The 21,104-nt window shown below is 39.8% G+C and overlaps 1 protein-coding gene across 3 annotated transcripts in view; it reads left to right on the plus strand.

Annotated features, from left to right (window-relative positions):
• Positions 1-21,104, plus strand: part of FBN1 (fibrillin 1) — a 207,301-nt gene that overhangs the window by 55,590 nt on the left and 130,607 nt on the right. The gene's annotated exons all lie outside the window — the stretch shown is intronic.

Genomic DNA, 21,104 nt, shown 5'->3' on the forward strand with positions numbered 1-21,104 from the left:
TCGTACCTAGCCAAGTGGACACGATTCACCTGCTGGGTGGCATCCTGGGGAGTCTTGGCCCACCAGGCCTTGATCCAAACGATTTTAGACTACCTGTTACACCTTAAGCTGCAGGGCCTAGCTTTTGCCTCACTGAGGGTGTTTCTGCTATTTCTGCTTTTCACCCCCGATCCATGAGAAGTCGTTTTTTCCCCATGATGTGGTAGTCAGGTTCCTGAAGGGTATAGAGAGGCTCTACCCTGAGGTTAGGGATCCACTTCCTCCCTGGGATCTAAATTTAGTGCTCGCTAGGCTCACACTGGCCCTGTTCGAGCCCTTAGCTACCTGTCCTTTGTTGTTGCTGTCTTGATAGGTGACTTTCATGGTAGCGATCACCTTGGCTAGAAGGGTGTCCGAGATTAGGACACTTACCTCAGAACCGCTGTATATGGTTTTCTATAAGGATGTGGTCCAGTTGCGGCCTCACCTGGCCTTCTTGCTCAAGGTAGTGTCCCAATTTCATTATAATCAGGATATTTTCCTACCTGTTTTTTTTTTTTTCCGAAACCCCATGCCTCGGACGAAGAACGCCGTTGGTATATGCTCGATGTCTGGAGGGCCCTAGCGTTTTACATAGAGTGGACAAAGTCGTTCCGTAAGTCCACTCAATTCTTCGTGCCAGTGGCCAACAGGATGAAAGGCTGTTGAAAGCACAGTGAATCTTCTTATGGATAACTTCCTGCGTTTGGGTTCTGCTATGAACAGGCAAAGGTGCCTGTCATGGGGGTGGTCACGGCCCATTCCACCAGGGTGCAGGCTCACCGAGGAACTCCAGTCCCACCTCCAGGGTACTGCTTTGGGAGTCAGCTAGAATGGAATCAACATGAGCAAGCACTCGAAGAAGAAAAGATGGTTACTTACCAGTAACTGTTGTTCTTCAAGATGTGTTGCTCATGTCCATTCCATGATCCTCCCTCCCGTCCCCACTGTCAGAGTTGTTGGCAAGAAAGAACTAAGGGGGCATAGGCGGTGCCTCATATATCACAGCATGTGTGTGTGAGGTACCGGAGCCAGCCCTACGGGTATTGCTAAGGGGAAAAAAATGCCAGGAACCGTGCATGGAGATGCATACACACCTAGAATGGAATGGACATGAGCAACACATCTCAAAGAACAACAGTTACAAGGTAAGTAATCGTCTTTTTCTTACTAAGGGCCTGATCCCATTGCATCTTTGACTTTAGTTCAGTGTGCTTTGGTTCAGGTCCTGACTTTGGTGCATGGAAAAGTCATGAGTTCTCTTTTCAGTGAGGGCGCTTCGTTTTTTAGTAATCAACCTTTTTCCTCATTTGCAACTGCACATAGGGACATTCTACATCCTGTATATACAGGGGACTGATTGGTGTCCGTGATACCCTATGCATCCAGCCATGAGCAGAATTTGGTCCCAAACTTGTATGTTGCATTTTACATTCCTGCAAAGAGGAGCATGAAGATTACATGAAAGATCAACAAGATCATTTTATAAACAGGGCTTTAATCAACTGTTTAAAAGATATTGATTGAATTTCAAGTTCCTAATTAACTGAATGGGGGGAGGGGAAGCAGTCTGCTTGCCAGGCGAGAGTTCCAGTCTGGGGGTTATCTCATTTTCAACATGAGGGCTAAACTACATTATCTTGATAATTTAGGCTTACGGGATATTCACATATTGTGACCACTTTTAAGAAAGGAGACAAGTCAATGTGTGGGAATTACCAAGGCATTGTGCCTTCCTCTCCATTTTTGGGAAGATCTTTGTTCACATCCTTTTGAACCGTCTTCTTCTTGTTGAATACGTCCTTCTGGAATCCCAATGTGGCTTCAGACCATCTCGGGGCACCAGCAACATGATTTTCATTGCACAACAGATCCAAGAGAAGTGTAGAGAACTCCACCAGCCATTGTTTATGGCATTTATTGATCTAAAGCCTTTGATTCCATCAATCATGAAGCCTTATGGAAGGTGCTGTCTAGATTGGATTGTCCATTGAAGTTCATTCACATTCTCAGGCTACTTTGTAATGGGATGACCACCACCGTCCTCTGTAATGGGTTGGAGACAGACCCGTTCGCCATCTGTACTGATGACAAGCAAGGCTGCATTATTACCCCAGCTCCTTTTTCCATCTATCTTGCCGTGATCTTGATTCTTATTTGCTACCACCTTTCTTCTGGATTTGGGATTGAGTGTTGCATGGACGGCCAGCCCCTCAATCTGCCACCTTCAGTATGTTGACGACTGTACTATCCACACACACACTAAGGCTGACTTGCAATCCACTCTGGATCTTTTCTGAGGTGCCTATCATAGCCTGGGAATCTCCCTCAACGTTGGGAAAACTAAGGTGCTCTAACAGCCTGTTCCAGCTTAAATTGCTCCTCTTCCCCTAGAAAATGTTGAGCATTTTCTTTACCTTGGTAGCCACATCCTCCGGACAGCCAACCTTTAATGTAGAGATAGAACACAGGATCCATTGTTCCAGTGCATTCTTCGGAAAGTTGCTTTTTCATGTCTTTATTGACAGAGATCTGCAGATGAAAACTAAGATCCTGGTCTACAATGCAGTAGTCATCACCACTCTTCTTTATGGGTGTGAGCTATGGGTGATATACCAAAGCCATCTTAAGTGTCTTGAGTGGTACCAACAGCGCTGCCTATGAAGATTCTCCGTATCAGATGGCAAGCCCATCGCACCAGTGCCAGCATTCTCTCTGTAGCTAACATCACCAGTGTTGAGGCGAAGATTATGAAACTTCAACTTTGCTGCATTGGCCATTGTGTGCAGATGGCTGATACACGTCATCCTAAGCAAATCCTCTTTTCTCAACGTACTTATGGTAAGAGGACCCGCAGGGGACAGAGGAAACGCTACAAAGACACCCTGAAGGTATATCTTAAGAAGGGAGGAATTGACTCCACGAATTGGGAAGAGCTGGCTGGCAATAGAGTGCAATGGTGTTGTATCGTATATCAAGCCTAAGCCCGTTTTGAAGAGGCTGAGAAATAGCAGAAGTGGAAGGAAAGCGTACAGCATCTCAGCCAGCAATTGTGCTCTCTTCAAGCAACCACCTGTCACATATGCAGAAAAACCTGTAGAGCATGGATTGGACTCCTCAGCCATCTTAAGTCTCATCAATGGCTTTTCCCCCTGGCAGACATCATCCTCGTATCAAGGGATAGCCGCCATCGATATTCACACACTAATCAAAGCTTCGTAATCACGTCAGGCTGATTTTATTTTGTAATGCTACATAATTTGATGCTTTAAAAACATTGTTCTAATTCCAGTTTATCTATCAGAAGTATGGTATGAAAAGTGAAACTTAATAATTAAAATAAGGATTCATTGCTGTTCCTAAGCCAGGCACCTCCTAACAGGAATGATATGGATAAATGGCATACTTTCTGGGAACTTGCCTTTTTGGACAGAATGCAAAATAACTGATAATTAGAAGGAAGTTTTGTGGGCCAGTGAAGAATCCTAAATTATGTGCTTTCTATTGTTTTATGGGATGGTTTTGTTTAGTTTTGTTTTTTTAAAGCCACCTAAAACTTTTCCCACAGTATTGGTGTAGATGCAGCTGTGGCTTTCAGTACCAGTCAAAATAGACTGTTCTGCCATTAACATTTCTGGAGCTGATGTGTGTGTATCAGTGGCCATCCTAGATCCATAAATGTTCCCATTCAATTTAAAAATTAAAGCAGAAAACTTCCTTTCAAACTTTCAAACTTTTATACTTCAGAAATTCCTTTTTGAAGTACAAGTTTGAATTGGCATCATAACTGCTAAACCTTGCAGTTCAGGCGCATACCAGAGCTCCCTCAGAGGAACTGTATATACTGTACTGCACTGTATAACTGTGGTTTTCAACCTCTTTTTCATTTGTGAACCCTCCAAAAATTTCAAATGGACGTGCGGACCCCTTTGGAAATCTTAGACATAGTCTGTGGACTCCCAGGGGACTGCAGACCACAGGATGAATCCCACTGCTCTATACGCTTGCTCTCCTTAATGCTTCCATTTGAAGACTTATGGTTTATTACTGATTAACTCCATCCTATTTTTCCTTTTCTCCATCCTTCTCCCAACAGTTATGGGAAGTCTCTGTACTCTTTCATGTAACTTAATGATTCTTTTGTTTTAAATCCCAGACAGAAATTGGCCCCTAATAGGCATAATGTCCACTGCCTCAGAGTATGAATCTGTATTGGCTGAGAGGTTGGGAGAGTTGGATTTGACTAGAACAGGTTCCCAACTACTAAACACCATGGGCTTGATTCAAAGCCTGTTGAAGTTAATAGATTCTCACTGACTTCAGGTTTACTTTCATTTGCCAATTTACAGCATTTTGTGTGTGTGAGGTAGGTGGGTGGAGGTTATGTCATTTATGGCATATGTCATCTCTGCAGCTGGAATAAACCATTCCTGATGTAGTTTGTAACCCTTTAACTCTTATTTCATCCCTCTATACATCACTGGTGTAGCATTTGTTTTCCCTGTTGTCTAACAATGAAATATGAAAATAAGATCAGGGCAAAACATTTGGACCACATCAGCTTGAGGAGAACAGGCCAAAAAGAATGTGGAAATCAACTGTCTACAGATGGGAAAAGGTCCTTTTGGAAAATACGAGGTTAATAGCTGCAATTTATGTAACTTTGTTTATTCATATGTGGTCGCCTAGTGCTAGCTAGTACATAATATTTCAGAGAAAATAGCCAGATGAGACAGTCTAGTTTATTAGGTCAATGATCTACTCATCACAGTGCTTTAAAATTCTCATGTTTCTCAAGCCAATACCTTTCTGCTGGTCAGAGTGTGGACCTCTGCTTTTGTCCCTCCCTCCCTTCCTTACAAATCAAATCCATTAAGGCAAGTCACCCCACTCCCAAAGTGGAACCAAGATTTGTTGGGGTCAGCTTGATATTCAGGTTCTCTTCTTAGCTGGCTTTGTGTGGCTGGTGGCTCCTGGCTGTACCTACCTTTTAACTAGTCTGTTGCCTGACCTTTGCTGGCAAATTTCCTTCTCCTGGTTGGCTGACTGGCCCCTCATGGCTGGCTGACCCCTCTCTTCTTTTTCTCCTTTCCCCCTGTTTCTCCCCCATGTCTACTCACTCAGTTGTTTCTCTCTCCTCTTGTTCCCCTTACCACCTGCTCATTTGCCTCCCCACCTGTTATATTCATTTTGATCCTTCCCCTCCCTTTCTCCCTTGCTAACTCCCTTTTTCCTATGATCTCTCTCTTTTTTGTTGTTGTTGGCTGTTTATCCCTGTTTCCTTCACACTTGTTCTCTGACACCTTTTCTCTCCTGCTTTTCCTCAGATTTGCTCCCCTCCTTCCCATTCATTGGGGGTACTATGTGGGGAGTCTAACCTAGCAACCACTTTCATTAAAACAGAGGAAATGACATTCATACTAAAATACTGTCTAAGAACATTTTGAGGGTGTTATTTTGGTGGCGTGTGGAGATTGGTGTGGCCATCATTTCACCTTTGGTGTATGCCTCTTTCCTGAGCCTCATGGATTTGTGAGCCCAGTCTACACTCAACCAAATCTTACAGTAATACATCTGATAGAAACCCCAGTTGAAGTGTCATGTACTTCTTCTGTGTCTTCTTACCCATCGTTGTTTACCAAGAAATCTGCATATCAAATAACAGCTTTTCTCCGCTATAACTGGCTATGGTCTCCTGCAGGATTCCTTTAGAAATGCTTCAGTCCACTCTTTCGGACATTTCAATTGCAATTGTGGTCTCACAAACGCTTCATTACATCCGTGTGGAAAAGAATTTTGTTGGTGATCACAATGATGGGAAAGGAAGTACAGACAAAGGTCATGGCAGCTAAATAGAAGTTTGCTGAAGAACCTAGTATTTAAAAAAGAAGTTCCCAAGTAAGATCAACGTGCTGCATTTCATAGGCTATTCCTTTCTCATGCATTTCAAGCTCAGTCTTGCACTCCTTATTCAGGCAAAAGCTCCCAGTGACGTCAGTGGAAATGTTGCCTGATTAAGGACTACATGATTAAGCCTTTTACTAGCTGCTGTCTAGCATGCTACTTTCCCTCTGGCTGAAAGCTACATAAGTATAATCAATACTGATTGATGCATCAGTCCCTTAGGGGTGGTCTGAGGCCAACTCTCTCAATGTTGTCTGTACTGAAAAAAACTCTTCTCTCTCCCTGATGTGTTCAGCCACCTCTCATGTCAGAAATATGAATCCCACCTGAGAGAGCATTGCTGCCACATGGCAATGTGTTGCCGTAAGAGAACACCACCTGTCCAGCTGCCGAAAGATAGATTCTGAGAGTTTGTGGGTTGTCTTTTCACATATGCCCATATGAGGTACATTTCTGTGTAAAAATGGTTCATGGAACCTATTGAGCTGGAAAATTAATTAGACTATCTAATTGATTGCACATGAATTCCTCTGAGGAATGTGTTCTATTGGCGGAACTCTTGTACAGCACAGAAAATATCAAGAAATAATTCCTATGGGCTTTGACTAGAAGCTGATGACCAACTGTCCATAGAAAGTTAGAGGATTTTAGCATGAAAAAATGTTACATGAAAGTTCTTATTTATTATTTGTATTACAGTGATGCCAAGAAGTCTCAAATAAGATTGGAACCCCATCGTGCTTAGTGCTGTACAAACATACAGTAGATCTTTGCCCCAAAGAGATTACAGTCTAATTAGACAAAAGTCACTGGTTTTGTGCGTGTGTGTGTGAAGGAAGTATTGTTAACTCCACTTTACAGGTGGGGAACTGAAGCACAGAAAAATGAAGTCACTTGTACAGTGACACACAAGAAGTCTGTAGCAGAGCTAGGAACTGAACCCTGGCCTCCTGAGTCCCAGCCATCTGTCTTAAACAAAGAAACATCCTTCCTCTTTCATAACTCAGTCAGTAAGCAATTTCCAGCCTATTATATACAGCGCTTGGTAAAACTATGAAGTGATACATGTACATTAGGCATCTGGACCTAAGTTCCTGCAGCTGCTTTTACCTGTGAGCAGGAGCACATAGCACACCCCGGGGTTCATAACATTTCCCAAACTACTTTCATCTATAAAAGGTTTAGCAGTAGGCCATAAATAACATATTTAACTATGACAAATTTGAAATAGTACTAAGGGTATAAATGTATTTTAAATACACTGTTACCATCCCCTTTGCCCCCTCCCCTCCCACTCCATGGCTTTCAGTAATGTTCATGTTATAAATTCCTGCTATGGCTCATTTCTCATGATGAATTATCCATGATGCATCATGGCTGGTTGAGTAGTACATTACACTCTGTTATGTTACCCTGGAGAGGAAGAGAGACAGAGAAGGGAGAGGAAGGTTAACCCCACTCTACTTGAGTGTTAGGAACTCCCACGTTGGGAATTAGTGAGGTTTTCAACACATAGGCCTACATCTATGATATTCTTACCAGTTGTATGAGCACTTTTTTTTAAAGTGAGATAGGGTTATATTTATACCCACAATATTACAGTAAAGTCAAAGTTTTTGCTTTAGTCACTTGCCCCCCAACTACTGTAGGGGAAAGGAAATACAGCACAGTCTCCCTTTCATAATATGCCCTTCATTCCCTTTGAACAGGGATCTCGTGCTTTTGTGTGCGAAAGCAAATGTATTGTGTGTAAGCACGCAAGGAATGAACAGAACTACATTTTCATGTCAGTGTAGTAACTGACTTTCTGCTGACAGCCTGGTTAGTTTCTTGAGCCCCCTGCTTCCCTTCCCTGCCCTCCCCACCGAAAAAACGTTCTCTTTATTAGTTCCCATTGACATGGATTCTGGGAGCACCACTGTTCTGGATCAACTTCTTGACTCCATTAGATCCAGATGTTCTACATATTTACATTGACATATTTAAATGATTGTCCTGGCAACAAATAAAAAATTCAGCTTTTGAAGGAGCTTTGGGATTTACACAATGTGAAGGTGAGAGAAGCCTATATTTTTCTGCAAGGGGATCTCCAAAATAACTAGCTAGGAATCTTCCAGAGCTATACAGCAAATGATGCAATAGACAACTCAGTATAAATTTAAGATTTCCAAGCTTTTGACACTTCCCCAGGAGCAGATCTTTAGTAAAATACAATTGCACCATATTATTTATGATTGAGCTGATATGGGCTTGATTTTCAAAAGAGGCCTCTAACTTTGGGAGCCTTTGTTTTTGGATGCAGAACTGTATACACATAGCATGAAATCCTGTCCCATTAAAGTCAATGAGAGTTTTGCCTTTGACTTCATTGGATGGGGTGTCGTAAGTGTTGAGCACCTGCAGCTCCCATTGACTTCAAATGGAGTGGAGGATGCTCAGCACCTTCAAAAATGAGGATGCAGGGGTGATACTTAAATGCTTGTCTTGGCAACAAACTCCCATCGACTTCATTGGGGCCAGAATTTCACGATAGGCTTCTAAAGCTGAGCACTTTAGAAACGGACATGCCCCAAATTAATAGACACGTTTGAAAATTTGTTTCTATATCATTTGTTTTTACAGCAGTTAATTTTAGTGAGGAAATGAATTTTTGGTAGGTAAAAATGTATGTTGTAGGCTTCCCACGGCTGCAACTGCCTTCCAAGATTCAGTGGCAAGTACTGGCACTAAGTATGGGACAAATGGAATCTTAGGAACTCATTTTCTCACCAGGAGGTAGAAGATGAATTGGGTTTTTTTTGAAAGCTTAGATAAATAGTATTTTTGCAGTACCTGTTACATTAGAGTAATGTACATAACTATCAGGAAGACTAAGGAAAAGTAAATTACATCATCACAGGTGTTATAAAAAATTCAGGAAATGTTAAACAATATGCTGAGAATGTGGAATTATTTTTACGGACTGAATAGCAACAATAGGTCTGCCATAGTCGTCGTCTGTGGTATGCATGAAAAAGTCCAGTGCCTTTTAGGAAGACTTACAATTCTACTTTAACCAATACCTCAAGTTTAACAAATACTGAATGACTGTGATCCTCATTAAGTTGTTGACTGGGGAGTTCAGTAAACCCCCCCTGTTCCGCATGCTTATAAAGGCAGAATTTGACCTTAAACTAAGTAACAGCCTCTGGCTAAGGATTCCAGGTTTTGGTTTCTATTTTGACTGATGTTTTATTTTTGGCTAGCTTGATGCCTCTCTTACTACTTAGAAAAATTGGATTTTGTGGCTTTAATATGATGGTGACAACATCATGGTGATTTGAAATTAATTAGTTTTAGTCCCTGGTGCGATGAACATCCCACAGAGCACTGCTGCAGGCATCAGTCACTCAGATTGTAGTCGTTCCCTGTCTTCGGAGCACCCGTTCACACAGTGGCATGCCACGAGCGGAACGTTTCCTGAACTGTATCCCATATGGCTGCTATGCATGACCAAGAAGTGAATGGCTGTTCGTATCCTTTCAAAGCAACATTACCACTTTCCATTTGTATCCAAGGTTAATTTTTTCTAACCAAATACTAATAAGTTAGAATTGGTGGTGTTTCATTCATAGGCTCCTTCCAATTTATACAGAAACGCTGAATCTCAGTATATAGTGTAGACTTTATTTAATCCATTCAGTGTTGTGTGTAGGGCAATATAGTACCTTAGAGAATATTATCTGACAATATTAAAGACAGAAATAAAAATACATGATAGTGCAATTAGACTCACTGGCAATCCACAAAGGCCCAGGAGGTTACAGAATAAGAGTAATTGAAGAATAAGGTTCTCACTGAGCTCATAAATATCTTCTGGATCAGGCCCAAAGTTAAACAATGTGATGAAAAGGGAGAAATCTAGACTTAGTGTAAGTAGGTACAACTGCACTGAGTTTAGTGGAATCACAGCTGCTGTGCCTGAATCTTAATTAAACCCCAAATAGTTATAGGTTACACAATTATGCAGGTAAATCAGCTGTTATGCCTATAAGGGAAAAAGTAGATGTTTCCTAATTACCATATGTATTGGATACATGATTTATTCTCATACCTGTTGTATGCTTTTACCTATCAAATCTCAATGATGGTACAGTCCGTTATTTAATGTAATTAAAGTGCCATTACTACATGTATTCATTGTTCAAATACACACTAAAATGAACCCCACCTTGCTGGCTATACATGATGAGCCAGATTTTGATCTCAGTTATACTAATGTAAATACAGAGTAACTCCATTGATGTTAATAGAGTTACTACCTATTTGCAGCACTGTAAATGAGGTCAGAATTTGGCCCTATGACATAAACGGTTATGCAGTGTTGTGACACAGTTGCTTTGTTTTACCACAGAGCTGAATGAACCATAATGGTGTCTGAAATGATTTGTTTGTAAATAAGTTTAAATTTGTTAGATTGTGTGAGACTTTTTTGGATGCAAGGTGCAATATGGATATAAAATCATTATCAAGGACATACTGTGAAGATGAGAGAGAATATTTGTATATTATTTATTATTGTCTCCAAATAGTGTTTTTGGTGCAGTTAGCCAACCAGTTATAGCACAGAATTGTATACGTTTCCACTACCTTCTACTAAAAAAAAAAAAAAAAGTTTATTGCTTATTGGCACTGACAATTGAACAAATTAAGTAATGAAGGACTTTAATTTTTACAGCAGATCAAATCTATGAGTAATTAAAGGTGCTGAGATTTTAACATGAAAATCTGTACCAGTGCCTGGCTGAAGAGATTGGATGGGTGAGCATGTGCTGTGTTAGAGAGAGAGCCCATATTCCAGTATAGTCTACATACTTATTATTTCTGCATTGGGGAAGCTTTTCCATATCCATAATTTCCCACAAGGACTAATTCCATTTTGTTGTGGTAGAAAGGGAGAGACTTTCTTCTCCCAAGCCAGCTGATTCTTGGTAGCTGTTAGAATGGGGCAAGAAGAGATTGGTGATTGCTCTAATTATCTCATAAAGGGACTGCCTGAAGTCTAGAAATTCTATGCTCTGAGATAGGATCTCAAAAGCGATTCTGTATAATGAAACATACACCTATCAAAAATTCCTTACCACATTTATTGCTATCACTTTAAATTATCCAGTCTGAAATAGATATTCTAATTTTTTCCCACCATTTCCACTGTATGTTTGCATTTCACTTAGCTTTGGACATTGAAACCGGCCAGTTCCCTTCCTCTCACCTCCTCCTTTTATTTGTAATTCATTTTACTTCTAGACTGGGACTCGCCCCAGCACACTGCAGTTGTATTTGGCTTCACCACACTGAAAAGGAATACTTATATTTAAAAAAGAGATGAAGAGAACATTCTAGATTTTTTTTTAAACAAAAATTACCGCACCCCTTTTTAAAAAAGAAACCATGGACAGTATCCCTGTCAATTCTGGGAGTTATATTGTCTGTGTACAAGCATTTCCTCTCCCCTTTCCCTCCCTCCCTCCACCCCCAAGATTGCTGTATTTAATATACTGTAATTGATTAGGATCTATTTTTCTAACACAGTTTGCACTGCTTTTGGACAGTCTAAACTATTTTATAGTCAATGTCTTATGGAGCCAAATAGAAAAACAGACCCAAAGAGTTCGTCTACTGGTGTTGTCTTTACCTTGCTGTTTAATAGTTAATACTCTATGGTGTGTTAGGAGAGTTTCTATAACGTGGCACTTCTTAAGAACTCTTTTTAAAAAGAAGTAATAACTGCAGCCAACTTGTTCTTTTTAAGTGGAACTTCCAGACTATTTAAATTGAACCCATTCTCCATAATAATCATCCAGTCTCGATAGTAAATATGTCACCAAAATTTGTTACTTTCTTTGCAAAAGGAGGAGAGAAAAAATCAGTTCGAATTTTATTTCATTATTATAATCTTTTGAGGAGATATGAAAAACTACAACAGAGAATTCCTTTTCAGGATTTACAGGAAACTGGGGAGAGGGGAAGAATCTGTCAGGTAACTGATTATTTAGAAATGAGAAGTTCTCCATTTAGTTGCATTGCTTACTGTTTTCTTCATCATGGAAAAGAATAAAATGTGGTAACAATTTTCTGTATTTGGACTACTGCCGCACATAATTGGGAACAACAGAGCTAAAGCCTTGATTTTTGGTGAAATGCTTAGTCTGCGTGTTGGATTAAAATATGCAACAAATCACTCCAATTCTATAATAATTCTTAAATACTATTTTTTATTTTATTACTTTAGTGTTATTACTTTTCAGTGACAGACTTCAAGAAGTGGGTCAGTTGCGAGAACAAAGCTGGCATGAAAAGAGTTGTATATTTGTTCTTGAACATGGATTGCCAAAATACTTTTTAAAATGGTCAGCCTGAGTTGTTCTGTACATCAAATGCAGCCGATAAAAGATAGAGTTAAACCTATGTGGTTAATAAACTATTATTTAAATGTCCTGTTCTTTAACCAGTACCCAGGAGTACTAGATAGCATTTGCTAGATAGACGTGTTAAAAAGATCATCTTGCAAAGATGTATTTTTGACCAAGCTTACAGAATGGAAAATAAATTTAGGCTAAACTATGCCAGCAAGGCAATATATGACTACAGTACAAGCAAAGGTGGTGGAGACATGGAGAAATGGGGTCACTGACATTTGTGGTGCTGCAGTATATGAAGCAGTAAACAACTTTTGTGGCTGATTAAATGCTGAAGTTAAACAGAGCAATATAATAACAGCAAAAGAATTTTATTGCAAATACTGTGAATGCCAACATCATGATCATTATTCCTGTTACCTGACTAAGGAAAATAACGAGAAGCAACTAAGCATACTAAGAAATAGTATTAAAATATTTAGAAAAATTTGTTGTTTTCTTGTGTGGGTTTGAAAGCTCCCTTCTGCTTCTGCCATGGATTTTCCAGCGGTGATACATTTAGGGCATGGCTGTGTGTGGGAGAAAAAAAGAGAGAGAGAGAGAGAGAGAGAGAGAGAGAGAGAGAGTGTGTGTGTGTGTGTGTGTGTGTGTGTGTGTGTGTGTTCAAAAATGAATAATTTTTTGAGGAAATGCCCCATGTAGAAAAAGGAGTGTTGTGGTTAGAAGCAGTTCTCATCAAGCAAAATTTCAGTGTCACTTGTGAAGGGATAATCATTGTAATTGAGTGTTTTGGGGGTGATTGCTTGAAATTCTTTGTGTTATATAGTTTGATACACTATTAAAAGAACAACATTATACAAAATAGCAGGCTAGATGATGAAAGGCAGGAACTCTTGAGTCTCAGGTCTGCTACTGACTCAGTCTGTGACGTCAGAGTCACATAACCCAGTTAAAATGCTATGTAAGTGCAAAGAATTATTCAGTGATAGCATACAAACAACTGACAGGGACATTTTGTAAAGGAAGTAGGAACACAGTGTAGTTGCCTTTCCCACTTCTCTACTGCAGTAAAATACATTAGATTGCATTAATTTTTTTTGTAAAGTGTGTGTGTGAAGCATAATATTTGTTAAAAAATAATACAAACTTTCCCTCCTGGACCATAGGACTTTGAGCATGTCTGAGATATCTAAAAACACTCTGAGACTAAAGAGCACTGCAAATTGAGGCCCAACTCCTAACCTTTGTTTTCTTTAACTGTCCAGAGTTATGTTCCAGTTTGCTACTATACTCTGTCATCTGTCACTTTTCCATCAGTTCTCAGCTTCAGAGTAATTTTTAGAATGCAGTCTGACCTTGTTTTAGTCACAGCACACAGATCACCTTCTGGAAAGAAAAAAGCATGTTGTGATCTTCTCTGTCATGTAGAAGTATATAGCTCCTCCTTTTGTTTATAATTTTTATAAAGGCTTGGATTAGAAATAATTGGAGACTGATGGATGAATTTACATCATTTTGTTCCTTCCATGCAGTTCTGTAGTTCTCTGAGTTCAGAAAAGAGACAGCAGGGACTGAAATACTGTGGAACATGTGGTAACTGAAACAGTATTTCTCTATTAATATTGTAGTTGGTAGGAGGTAAGTGTATATTAAAAGTGAAAGTGAGACAACTAGTGTTTTAAGTTGTATTGGTCTTGAAGACCTGCCTCTCACAAAGAGACCCATGGCAGAAGGCTCTTCAGTTCAAGACTTCTAGAAAAATAAGTCAATGATATTGACTTGTTAAGAAATTAGCCACACCAGATGAGCATTAGTAAGGTATTGGTGTATGTATAGGGGAGCTGTGCACCCATAGACTATTGATGCACACTACTGCACAAAACAACAGCTTGGAACATTAATACAGTTGTTTATGGGGTAAACCCAATATTTTTTCTAAGTAGATTTCTATGATTTAGGTGGAATTACTAGTACTTTATGCTGATTTGAAAGAAAACTCACATCCATGTAGTTATTTGAAAAGAGAAAATACGAAACTGCCTATATTTTACTGTATTTGTAAGGTTTCACCCCCACAGAGTAATTTTCCTCTAAAGTTAAGAGTAAGTGGAAGTAGAGTGGCTCTCTAAGTGTATGCAACCTTAACATCATTTATTAAGAGTGAACACTACAATAAACCAGTGGATTAAACATTTGCATCCTCTTGACAGCAGAGTCACAAATCACAAAATAGATAAAAGACAGATTCTTCAGAACAACAGTATTGCTTTTGAAATGCATATATTGCCTATCCATATATCTTGGGCCAAATCCTACAATCTTTACCCAAGCAAAATTCCCCTTGAGTTCATTAGGAGCTTTGTCTGAATGAGAGTAACAGAATTTGGCCCCATGCTTTTCCTATTAGAGAGAGGCAGTTACAGCCATCCAAAGAAACCTTCTTGTAGGTCCCATTCGTTGTGGGGTGACAGTAACACCTGTTTTAATTAGAGTAAATATATTGCCCCACATTATAGACCTTGCCACACAAGATTGTTTACAGACTGGTGCGTCATTCTTACAGACTAAGTGTATTTCTCTAAAATTAATCTGCCAGAAATGTCACTTCTATGCTGCTGCATTTCTGATTCTAATGAATTCAGTACAGGAAGTATTTAGTGCTAGCAAGATCACAAGGGTTAGATTTATCTTGGCATGAGAATTTAGCTGAGGTCTTTTAGTAGGAAGAGTCAAGTAGGTACTTTTTTCAGTGCTATTTCCTCTTGTCTGACTATACAAATCAGTGTTCTTTCTGAGGTGTCTAGTAATTGATATAGTCTCATTAGTGTTTATAGTAGAGATGGGCTCAATCCACAAATTTTGAATGTTCCACGGGTGCATTTTGAATGTTCCAAAACTCAGAGGTTTACAGATGTGAAGTTTTGCTTTGATCCACTAACAAGACCAGGATTAATTTGCAAAATCAAAATCTGTATCTAAGATTGGATTTTGAAGGCCCTCAACATTTGGATTCAAAGTTTTAATTCTGTGCCCTCTCTAGATTGCAACACTGGTATATTTGATGCTGATCTTATTTAAAGTTTGCATCTGTCTGGAATCTTTACTACAGTCAAGATGATCATTATCCCATCTTCAAATCATCACGGATAGAAGATGAAAAGAGGGCTCATGGTACATTGTTACAAGTGTTAAAAACAATTTAAAAGTAACATATAAACACATAAGATGTTTATTAAAGAAGCATCTGTACATGTCTCAGACGTAACAATGGGCCTGAAATTCTTTTGTGGCTTAAAATTGTGGTAAGAGACTTTTAACAATCCCAGGTAACACTTTTTGCCTAGGGTTGGAAAGTTTGACTCCTTGTCAAGAAATAATGTTTTTCCAAAGAATCACAACTGTAACAGATAGGATTTACCACAGCCTTCACACTGCTGCTATGTGCTTATTGGTTTCAAGCTCTTTAATGGTACACGATAGCATAATTATCCATCAACTTTTCTATTCAACTGATGTGGACTCTCTTGAGCAAAGCAAATTCTTCTTTCTTCCACAGAAACTGGATGTATGGCCTATAGCACTCTCAGCCTCTGCCATTCCAGGAAGAAGGGGACTGGGACAAAAAAATGAAACCATCTCTTCTATAGCACCTACCACCATATCATTGTTCACTTCATTTTAACCATCCAGTAAATTAAAGGCTCTTCCTTCTACTAGTAACTAGGGTCCTGACTGAACTGGCCCTTTAGGGTGAATTCCATTGAAAAACACTAAGTTCCTATAGAAGACATTTGGTTCCAGAAGGAACATGCTACAAATACCATTGATGTGAAGGGCAAAAGTAGAAATTTTCCCTGTATGCTGTAATAGTATGTTGAAGATATTTCCTCATATTGTTCCTTCCTCTTCTATTCTACTGTTTTTCTCTTTTATCCTCTGTGCTTTGTTTCAGAAACCTATTGGTGATATTGTAACAGGGAAATCAGTAGGTGTATTCTTCCTGCTTCTGATACTTGTGTAACAAATTATCCGCTGCCCAGATTCCAAATAAGGTCTTCTCTTTTGACATGAGTTTCCTTGTACTCTTGGTGAGGTTGATTTGATAGTTCTTCATTATTGGCTTGCTGTAGCAATATATGGAATATCATTTACTCTGCTCTTATGAGACTTTGTTTTTCTGCCTACTGCTCTAATGTGTACAGTCATCTTCTCTTTCTCCACCCTGCTTCACAATGGACTATAGCAAACTCCTCCCAGTTTACTTAGTTAGTATGGCTTAAGTCTTTAGTCTCATCTTTAGCTAAAATATAAAAGTAATTTTCAAAGCTATGCATGTGCATTTAGATATAGTACACGTGACTTCCATCAACATCAGTAGCAGTATTTCTTTGTGAAATTGTATATTGCTTTTGAAGGGCTCTTATGCTTTATAACCAGACTGCCAATCTCCAAAAGTGAATAAGGGGTCTTTGTTTCTAAAAATGGTTTTAAAATCAGTAGTCTAAAAATAAAATTGAAGGCTGGTCTGGCAACTTGTGCTTTCAACCATTCCTGAGTCTATTATACAGTATAATGCAATGGGCCAAGAATCAGTGATATCAAGTGGCCTTCACTGAGCTGGAGGCTTGCTTCAACCTTGTGGTCAGTATCTCTTTCCAACCAAACTGACCATCTTTTATCTTCAGAATTGGGATGTAAAACTTGAGAATCAGAAATATTGGTCTGCTGGAAAGGATGTGTAATAAGAATTAGCTGTGAAGTCTCCCATCCTATCCTCACAAACTTTTCCATGTTTCTTTGCTTTCTTAAGCCATTAAGATTGAAACAGAATTCCATTGCTAGGTAGACCTTTTTCTGATGAAGCAATAAATGAAAGTTCTGCTCCTTCTGCCATGGAATGTATTGGCAAAACTGCCATAGACTTCAGTGGTGTGGGATTGGGCTCAAAGTGTAGAGTTAATGTTCTTTCACCAGATTGTTCAGGTGAAGATAGCCCTATAGAGGATGCCACATTACTGTAACATGCAGTGTTATAACTATACAATGCCATATCTTGGGTTTAAATAACAAATTGACTTCAAAGGATGGATAGATATAATTTAAATTAAACTTGTTTTCCTCTTATTCTTGGCATGATAAATGAATGATTTCCCCCCTCTTTTTTAGCTGTACTGGAGAAAGGGGAAGTTGGCAGTTTGCATTGCTGATGCTAGTTGAAGTTACACAGCAGTTTTGGCTCTTGTTTGGGGGTCATGTAGAATTTACCCATATGGAATGTTGAACAGCTATTAAGAATGCTCCATCCTTCCAGCAGTATAATGGGTTTTTTTGCTCAGCCAGTGTTTTAGCATGTGGTTCTAACTAGATCCAGTAGTGTGAATAGAAAAGGTAGCATTAATTTTATCATGATAAATATCTGTATTATTGCAAGACTTCATATTTTCCTATTCCTGAAATGTGATCTTGCCACAGTAAGATAAATGCTGCCGTTTTAGGGCTCAGTCCTGGGTGCTACTGAGTATACCCTCAGTTCCAGTGTGCTTTAACAGGGGAGGAGGGATGTCTAGAACTTCTTAACAGGTGCTTCTCATTGTGCAGGATCAGGCTCTTAGTTTGAACCATTATCCTCTCAGACTGGGGCAAAGTCTCTGCATGAGAATTCCTGTCAACTTAAGGATGGTATCTCCTGTGAGTAAGGCAAGCAGGATTTCATCCAGGTCCTTAGACTCATCTGAATTTTAAAATTCATGTTCTAGTCATTTTAAATTTACTTTTAAACAATACGTTCACATTTTAAAAAGACAAACTGTACTTGCAGTCATTAAGGTTACTGGGATGCGAGCACTAAAAGACTCAAGGATGGATACATAGCTTGTCTTGTAGTTCTTGCAGATGTCCTAATGGTTTGAGTTGCATCGGGCAGTGCCATCCAGTCGGTACTTGGACTAGTTATCATTACTTATTGCTGTACTGCTTTTTGGTCAAAGTCTGCCAATGGTACAAATTTCAGCAGCCTATGTGGTGGTTTTATGAGCACAAGGGATCTTTTAAGGAGATACTTTTAAGGAGACAATTCTCTAGTTGCTGAGGTCACAGCAGGAGTGACCCATTGAAACATCACCTCGTTCCTTCCCCTTGGCTTAATAGGCCAATTTACACGAGCTGAATATCTGGCCCATCTCCAAAAGAATACTTCAGTATTTTTTTTTGTGAAAATGTCTGAGACCACAAGTGCTGTTACAGTTTCCGTCCTTTTATGAACTGTATGTAACTGTGTCATGGGCTTGCTGGCCTCTTTAAGGGGGCTCTGGAGCCAGGTTACCTGTGATGAGCTAATTTAAGGGGAATGAACCTATATTGTCAGTTAATTGAATAACAAGCAGCGGAGCCTGATAAAAGGCCATCAAGGCTCAGTTGCAGGGAGGTGCTCACACAGAGAGAAGCTCTCCTAAGGGAAAGGTGCTCCCAGACCAATACAGGCCACAAGGAAGGGGGCTTTGCAACCCCCTGAGCCCCAGGGGAAAGACTTCATTTCAAGTTTATTTTAATTTAATAAAATAGAACCCCAGCAGGTGTATTGTATCCTATACCCTCTTGGATGGTGTGGAGTTCTTAAGGGGCCCTGCGAGAAGGGAAACTGAGGGAGGGAATGGCTGACACACCACAGTAGGTCAGGAGGGAATACTACAAGGCAGACATGTCCTTAGACAAACTGTCATTGGAACTGGTTTATGCAAATAACTAGTAGATGCACGAAAAAGTGTATAAAATTGTGTGAAATGTCCACAAAATGAATAATGGCCTTATCCAACAGTCTGTGAGCATGTGCACTGAAATGATAAATCCCGTCAACTAGCGTTAGGTAAAAATGTTTGAATTTTCAGCAACAAGTTTTTGCAAAATTAAAATATATTTTTAAGGGTTTTTTTTTCTGTTTTTCAACCTGCTTATAAAAAGGGTCAAATTTTTCAAAAAATTAATTGAAAATGTTCAAAGAAAACGTGTGAATGTTTTTTCTTTTTTTTCCCCCTGGTATTTTTCAACCGGCTTTACTCTCAATTCTTAACTAAAGGATTGATCATGCAGACCCATATTTATGTGCTTTGCTCATGAAAGTAGTTCCATTTACTTGACTTGAGCTCGACAAAACTACATATATAAAGAAGGATTAAGTACAGAATATAAGGAAGGGTTTGTAGGATCAGCACCGGGCAGCCAAGCCTACGTGGCATCTTCCATAGGGCATCACAGTTGATAGAGACAAAAGCCTTCGTTAGGTCGATGAATGCCAGGAACAATTCCTGGTGTTGCTCTCTGCACTACTTCTGAATCTGTCGGCCCATGAAGATCATGTTGGTTGTGCCTCAAGATGGCCTGAAGCCACACTGTGATTTGGGGAGAAATTCATGGGCAAGGGGGAGGAGGCGGTTTAGTAGGATCCGGGAAGGATCTTCCCTGCGATGGAGAGGAGGGCAGTATCTCTGTAGTTCTCACACAAAGATTGGTCCCCTTTCTTGAATATTGTAACAATGTTGGCATTCTTAAGGTCAGGTCCAGATTTTGTCAAGAAGTTGGTGGCGTTTGTGCTGGATCATTGTTCCCCCAGCTTTAAAAAACTCTGCTGGGATGCTAACTGGGCTAGGTGCCTTGTGATTTTTTTGTCTGGGTGATGGTTGCTGTTTGTCCGTTGCTGAACATTGTGGGATAAACTCAGTGATGTCTTCAGAGACCATGGTTTTGCGGTTTAGTAGGCTCTCAAAATGTTCCTTCCAGCATTGTTTAAAGGTTGCATTGTCCTTAAGGAGGGTGAAGCCATCCTGGGAATGTGAGGGTTGGGCCTTTGGAACTTGGTCCATATATAGCTTTCGTTGCTTGAATGAAGCTTCTCATGTCATCCTGGTCTACGAAACCCTGGATCTCAGAGGCCTTCTCTTGCCATCACTTGTTTTTGATGTCATGTGACCTCCTTTGGACTTCAGCTTTGAGCAGGTGATAAGCCTCATGTTTTCGTTGGTTCGTTAGAGGAGTCATTTTGCCAGTTACAGAATGCATTTCTTTTCTGTTGAATTAACACTAGCATTTCCTCATTGTTTTCATCAAACCAGACTTGGTGCCAATGAGTGGAATTATCCTATGGTTTCAGCACATGCATTGTGAATGGTATTTTTAAATTGATCCCAGGGCTCTTGAATGTCAATGATGTTATCAAGCAAGTTAGAGAGTTTCTCAGATAGGTATTGCTGGAAACTCTTGCAACTGGCTTGGTCTTGAAGTGCTTTGGCATTGTACTGCTTTCGTTTAGTCTTTGGGTGTTTGCGGTGTGGTGGAGCGAACTGCATATACATGATTGATCTTACCAATCAAAGTTCTGTCCAACAGTGATCTGTACCTCTCAGGGCTTGTGTTATACAGACGTTAGTATGATCTTAGGCTCTGATTATTACATAGTTGAGGAGATGCTATGTTTGGAATGAGGATGTTTCCAGGTGGTCTTAAATTTATTGCTCTGTCTGAAGATGGTATTTGTGATGACCAGATAATGTTCTGCACTTTTGCTGAGGAGGAGAATACCGTTGGGGTTTACATTTCCGATCCCTTCTTCTCCTATTATGCCACTCCAGAGTTGGGAGTCCCGTCCAATTCTGGCACTGAAATCTCCCAGGAGGATGTTTGTCTTCCTTAGGCGCGGCTGTGAGGACTGCATCGAGAAGGCTGTAAAACTGCTCCTTCTTTTCTTCCTCATCTTCGAGTGATGGGGCATATGAACTGATGACTGGGGCATAT

This window comes from Emydura macquarii, unplaced genomic scaffold (genome assembly GCF_026122565.2).
Source record: "Emydura macquarii macquarii isolate MOO-44397 ecotype Brisbane River unplaced genomic scaffold, CSIRO-AGI_Emac_v2 contig_1644, whole genome shotgun sequence".
NCBI classification, from domain to species: Eukaryota; Metazoa; Chordata; order Testudines; family Chelidae; genus Emydura; species Emydura macquarii.